The 7,458-nt window shown below is 37.6% G+C and overlaps 1 pseudogene; it reads right to left on the bottom strand.

The window, feature by feature from the left end:
* Positions 1-2,639: 2,639 nt before the first annotated feature.
* Positions 2,640-3,538, bottom strand: LOC127214861 (serine/arginine-rich splicing factor 3-like; annotated as a pseudogene).
* Positions 3,539-7,458: the final 3,920 nt, after the last annotated feature.

The following is a 7,458-nucleotide window of genomic DNA, read 5'->3' as shown; positions in this document are numbered from 1 at the left end:
GGTTATCCAACATTCAAAACAGCTGGGACAAGGCAGCCATGCAGACTACAGCCAGGATTTCTGTGTCTTCTTAGGATTCCCATGGTACTACATCGTTCCCAACCAGCAGGAAGCAGTTTGAAAAGAATGATGCCCAAATTCCCCAATATTGTCTATAAATGTTTGTTTTCATTTAAATGGGGTTGGTTATAAATGGTTAATTATCACAACCAATCTATTTTTAAAGGCAAAGGGGATTATGGTATAGAAATGAATACTTTGTTTTGGAATGGATTTTCATTTATTGATACAGATTTAAGGTCAATTTTTTGATATGTATATGAGGTATTGTGTTTGCATAGTTCATTTAAAAATGTATTGTAAAATTAAGTACAGATTGAAGATAGTTACCTATACTAGTCAAAACTTATAGTTAGGTAATGAGAGGTGTCATTCTGTATATGTTTCTCATACTGGTTTAATGAATAAAGCACTGTTGGCCAATAGGAAAGCAAGATAGTCGGGACTAGGAGACAAGGAGGATTGGAGGAAGTAGTAAGGAGAGTCAACATGGAGAGACAGGAGAGAACAGAACCGCCGGCCCCCGCTCTCCGGTAAGACAACATGGAAATACATAGAAATGGGTTAATAATTAAGACAGAGCTAGCCGATATGAAACTAATACCTGGCCAACAGAATTATATCTAATACAGAGTCTCGGTGTATTATTTGGGGCTGGTGTGGCGGCGGGACAAGACTAGGCGGTGGGCAGAAAAGCCTTACTCCCTACAGTTAGGTTTGTTAGGTTTTTATAGATATATAGAGATATATTTCAAATGGATAGACATTCCTCAAACTTTTCAAAGACCTATAGAATATGGCGTTTAAAGTGGTTTAGGGTTTTTCTTTACAGTGAGACACTAACTGCTCCTGGAAATACCACCTGTGTCACAAAGAAAGATGGACATCAAAGAAATTGATTACAGAATTTACTCCCAATATGTCAAGACTAGCAATTTGGGCAAGAAATTGCTCTTGTCTGGACTGTTTGACTTTATGCTATATAAAATGGACATGCAGGACCTGAAGGAAAGTGACTGCTGAAGCAAGATGGACAGTGCTACAGGCTTCCGCTTCATGCAACAGTCTGCCAGACAGTCTACAGGACACAGAGAAAAGTGACTGACAAACTGCCAATATAGATAGACAGTTTAGTTTCCTGCTTTGCTGAGGAGTCTGCCAGACACACTATGTTCTATAGGCCGAAGATGGAACATTACAGAAGAATTTCGGATGACTGACCAGGCAGTAAATTATCTCTGTCATTTCTAGAGTTTATATATTATCCTTCTGTGATCTTTGATGGAGTTGAAGACAGATAGTTATGGTTATAGTTTTCCTTAGTTAGGATTAAAGATACATATAAGACTTTAGACTCACAAAGATAGGATAGATGAGAGAATATCTTCCTTATTTCCTGATAATGTTAATGGACTATGTATTGTTAACTATAGTTCTTATTTGATAACTAGTTTGTTATATATATTTTACTATGTTAAAATTAAAATCCTTCTTTTTATTTTAGACAGGAAAGAGGAGACGATGGGAGATGTCATTCTGTATATATGTTTCTTTTATTGGTTAATGAATAAAGCTCTGTTGGCCAATAGGAAAGAAAGATAGGCAGGACTAGGAGACAAGGAGGATTCTGGGAGATATAGTAGAGAGGAGTTAAGACGTAGGACAAGAGAGAAGAGGTCCAGTCCATTTCTCTGGTAAGATAGACTATGTGGAAACACTTAGATTGATAGAAATGGGTTAATATTTAAGACAGCTAGCCAATAAGAAATGCTAGTAACTGACCAACAGTTTCATAATTAATACAATGCCTCTGCATGTTATTTGGGTCTGATGTGGCTCTGCGACCAGGCTGGTGGGAAAGTGCTCATAACACCATAGATGACATCCCAAATTATTAGACCCACAAAAGTTTTCAATCAAGATAGATGGAGAACACAAATTATTCTATGACAAAACCAGATTTATTTATTTTTTTTGTAACCAAAACTTTAATCCCAAGGATTCTCACAAACATATTACAAATGACAGCATGAAAAAGAAATCTTGCACAGTAACTCAAAGGTTCAGCTCTACAATGTACCCTTACACTGATAGGACACTGGTAACTTAAAGTCTTCCATTTCCAAATAAAGAATGTTGCAGCTATGCGTCCAAATATAGCAATCAATAAGGAACCTCTGAAAGCCTTCAGGGTGCAGTTCACATCCTTTACCTGTTAGCTGGTTTTCCCCTCCAGCTTTTAAAGACTGCCTATCATTTTACCCACAGCTCCACACCATATCCCAGCTACTAGAAAAACTTGAGCTTTATTCCATTTCCACCAATGGTTTCTGTATCATTAGCACATCACACTTTAACTGGGCAGGATCTAGGTTTATTTCAGTCTATGGAAAACTAAAGTTCAAAGCAAATTTGAACAGCTAAAACATCTTAAAAACGCACCAAGATTATGAAGTCTCAAACAAAACTTGAATTTCCTGTACATACTCCTGTCAAATGAAATTATTTCCTGTACACCACTTCTTTAGCAAGCTGGTCTTCTATTTCCGTTCATTTGACCTAGATCGGCTACAAGATCTAGAGAAAGACCTAGATGGCTTGTGGTTTCTCTCCCGAGACAGAGACTTTTCTCTTCTCCTATCTCTAGAAAGTAACCTGCTCCGGCTTTGAGAGAAGCTTCTCCTTCTTGGAGATTAGTTTTGGGTTTCAACAAGATAGAAATGGTGAGGTGAGGCTGCCGGACTGACGGCCAGGAAGAATTTGCTGAAAAGGTTTTGCCAGATGTTGCGTTGGACTTAGTTGGTTGGCGAAGGGGGTGTTGTGGATTTTTCCTGCTGTTTTGTTAGCCAAAGGCTGCTGCTGTAGTTGTTGTGAAGACATTTGGTAAATAAACAGCTGAGCTGATTGGCTAGGAATGTGTGGGCGGTCGAAGTGGCTGCTGCTGATTTGGTTAAGGTTGGAGAGAAGGCCGAGAGAAAACAGCATGCTCGAGAACCAAAGGGCGGTGCAATCTGACGACTGGCCAGCCTGGGTCATGTGAAACGACACCAGCCAAGCTGAATGGGGCGCGCTGGTCACATGACGCTGAAAGGGCTAGTTGACTGGCTAATGCAGATTCAGAGGGTGGTGAGAAGAGACATGATGGTGACTCTTCGCCGAGGTGGAGGACTCCTCCTTCTATAATCATCTCGAGGGCGACTGCCCCAAGAGGGCGGGGCCACGATTGCGACTCCTTTTTTCACCATTCGACAGTTCCACTTTCACACGACAGCAACATAATGTTCTTCCATCCAGCTCTCGGACAGCACCAGCTGCATCTCGGGGATCCTCAAATTCAACAAAAGCAAAGACAGGAGGGTTCCCACTCACTTCGAAATAGCCAAAAGCCCGCTCTAGTTCAGTCTTGTTCCCATTGTTTCCAAGATTATCTACATACACCTTACAATCTAGTGGACAGGAATCATGATGCATTTCGAGATCCTGGGTTCAAACACGGAGGTTCAAACCCCAACACTCCGACAGGCTCACCCTCGCACTTTGGGATCTGCTTTAGCAGATGCTCTCCGTTCCCTGGCGTCCACGAAATGGCCCAAAAGCAGATTTAAACAATACCTATCCACAAATCCAGTCTTATAGAAAGTACTAGAAGGAAAACTCCAACCCCAGGAAGTTAGGTGCACCTATGAAAACACAGGCAATAAATAACCCCATGTTAGTAGATCCCAAAGAAGGGAAACACACACTTTCACCAAAACAAAAAATAACAAGAATTAAAAATCCCTTGTCATTTATATACTTTAATATCAATGAACTCAATTCATCTATAAAAAAACACAGGCTAACAGGATGGATATAAAAACACGAGCTGTCCTTCTCTTGCATACAAGAAACACGGCTCACCTTCAAAGACAGACATTACCTCAGAGAAAAGGGCTGGAAAAGACTTCCAAATCAAATGGATCTAAGAAACAAGCTTGTGTAGCTATCCTAATGTCTAATAATATAGACTTCAAACTAAAATTAATTAAAAGAGATGGAGAAGGATATCTCATATTTATCACAGGAAAATATATCAGGATGAAGTCTCAATTCTGAACACTTATGCCCAAATACAAGGGCACTCACATATGTAAAAGAAACATTATTGAAATGTGAACCACACATCAAAACCCACACTCTTATAGTGGAAGACTTCAACACTGTACTCTCATCAGTGAACAGAGCTGCCAGATGGAAATTTAACAGAGAAATAAGAGAGCTAAAACTCAAATGGGCTTAACAGATATCTATAGAACATCCCACCCAAACACAAATAAATACCTTCTTCTTAGCACCACATGCAACCTTCTTTAAAACTATCCACATACTTAGTTACAAAGCAAACTTCAATAGATACAAAAAATTGGAATAACACCCTGTGTCTTATGAGATCACCATGGCTTAAAGTTACAATACAACAACAACAACAACAACACAAATTACAGAAACCCTACAAACTCATTGAAATTGAATAAATCTCAACTGAATCACAACTGGATCTAGAAAGAAATAAGGAAAGAAATTAGACTTCCTAGAATTCAATAAAAATGAATATACAATATACCCAAATTTATGGGACACTGGGAAAGCAGTGAAGAGGAAAGATCATAGCACTAGGTGTCCACATAAAGAATTTAGATAAATCTCACACTAATGACTTAAATGCACACCTGAAAGCTCTAGAACAAAAAGAAGCAAACAAACCCAGGAGTAGAGGCCAAGAAATAATCAAATTGAGGACTGGAATCAATAAAATACAAACAAAAAGAACAATAAAAAGAATCAAGGAAACAAAGAGTTGGTCCTTTGAGAAAATCAACAAGAAAGGCAAACCCTTATCTGAACTCATCAAAAGGCAGAAAAAGAGCATATCCAACTGAACAAAATCAGAAATGAAAAGGGGACATAACAACAGACACAGAGGAAATCCAGAGAATCTTCAGGCAAAATTTCAATAGACAATTTTCTGGATAGGTACCACAAACCAAAATTAAATCAAGACCAGGTACGGACTTTAAAAAGACCTATAACCCATAAAGAAATAGAAGTAGCCATTAAAACTCCAACCATATAAGTCCCAGGGCCACATGGTTTCAGTGCAGAATTCTACCAGAATTCAAAGAAGAGATAATACCAATACTCCTCAAATTGTTCCACACAATAGAAATAGAAGGGACATGGCCAAACTTTTTTTATCAGGTTACAATTACCCTGATAACCAAACGATATAAAAATTCAACAAAGAAAGAGGATTACAGACCAATCTCCCTCATGAACATTGATGCAAAGTACTCAATAAAATATTTGCAAATGGAACTCACGAAAATATATGAAAAAATTACCCACCTTGATCAAATAGGTTTCATCCTAGAGATACAAGGATGGTTCAACATATGAAAATCTGTCAGTGTAATCTACCATATAAAAAAACTGAATGAAAAAAAGCACATGATCATCTCATTAGATGCCAAAAAACAGCCTTTGACTAAATCTAACACCCATTCATGATAAAGGTCTTGGAGACATCAGGGACACAAGGAACATATCTAAACATAATTAAGGCAATTTACAGCAAATCTGTCAGCCAATATCTAATTAAATGATGAGAAGTTCAAAGCGACCCTACTAAAATTAGGAACAAGACAAGGCTTCCTACTCTCTCCATATCTATTCAATACAGTACTGCAAGTTCTAGCTAGAGCAAGAAGAAAACAAAAGGAAACCAAGGGGATACAAATTAGAGTAGAAGTGGTCAAAATTTAGCTATTTGCAGATGATATGTTAGTGTACAATAAGTGACTCCAAAAGTTCTACCAGGGAACTTCGGTATCTGATAAATACCTTCAGTAATGTGGCTAGATACAAAGTTAACTAAAAACATTTAGTATTCTTCCTATATAGAAATGATAAATGGGCTGAGGAAAAAAATCAGAAAAACATTGTCCTTTACAATAGCCACAAATGATATAAAGTATCTCGGGCACCTGTAACCAAATAAGTGAGAGACCTGTATGACAAGAACTTTAAGTCTTTGAAGAAAGAAACTGAAGAAGATATCAGAAAATAGAAAAATCTCCCATGGTCTTAGATAGGTAGGATCAACACAGTAAAAGTGGTAGTCTTACCAAAATGAATCTACACATTCAATGCAATTCCCATCAAAATCTCAACACAGTTCTTCACAGACCTGGAAAGAATAATACTCAACTTCATATGGAAAAAACAAAAAACCTAGGAGTTAGCTAAAACAATCATGTTCAATAAAGGAACTTCTGAAGGCATCGTCATCCTTGGCTTCAAGCTCTACTATAGAGCTGTAGTAAAAAAAACAAAAACAAAAAACAAAAACAAACAAACAAAAAAAAAAACAAAAAAACAGTGCTTTTTTTTATTGACATAAAAACAGATGCATGGATCAATGGAATTGAGTTAAACAACTTTATGTTAATTGCCACCTAGGAACACGTGACTTTTGACAAAGAAACCAAAATTGTACAGTGGAAACAAACAAACAAATAAAAATCTTCAACAAATGGTCTTGTTGTAACTGGAGGTCAACATGTAGAAAAATTCAAGTAGATTCATATCTATTCCCACGCATAAAACTCAAATTCAAGTGGATCAAAGACCTCAACATAATTCCAGTTACACTGAAGCTGATAGAAGATAAAGTGGGAAGTAGCCTTGAATGCATGGGCACAGGAAGCCACTTCTTAAATATAATACCAGTTACACAGACATTAAGAGCAATAATCAATAAATGGGACCCCCTGAAACTGAAAAGCTTCTGTAGGGCAAAGGACAATGTTGACAGCCTGCAGATTGAGAAAAGATCTTCACCAACACCATATCTGACAGAGGGCAGATCTCCAAAATAGGAAAGTAGTTAAAGAAACTAGATTTCAAAATACTAAATAATCCAATTAAAATATGGGGTAAAGATCTAAACAGAGAATCCACAAGAGAAGAATCTCAAATAGCTGAAGGACATTTAAGGAGTTCCTCAACATCCTTAATTATCAGGAAAATGCAAATCAAAACAACTCTGAGATACTGTCTTACATCTGTCAGAATTACTAAGATCAAAAACACTGATAGCCTATGTTGGAGAGGATTTGGAGTAAAGGGAAGACTCCACTGCTGGTGGGAGTGCAAACTTGTACAGCCACTTTTGGAAAAATCAGTATGGAAGTTTTTCAGAAAATTGGAATCAATCTCTCTCATAATCCAGTAATATCATTCTTGAGAATATACCCAAAGCATGCTCAATCATCTGACAAGAACACTTGCTCAACTATGTTCATAGCAGCAGCTTTTGTAATAGTCAGAACCTGGAAACAACCTTAATGCCTCTCAACT

The sequence above is a fragment of the Phodopus roborovskii genome, unplaced genomic scaffold (assembly GCF_943737965.1).
Source record: "Phodopus roborovskii unplaced genomic scaffold, PHOROB, whole genome shotgun sequence".
Classification (NCBI taxonomy): Eukaryota; Metazoa; Chordata; class Mammalia; order Rodentia; family Cricetidae; genus Phodopus; species Phodopus roborovskii.
The sequence above is the reverse complement of the archived record's forward strand: the minus strand, read 5'-3'. Positions and strand labels throughout refer to the sequence as shown.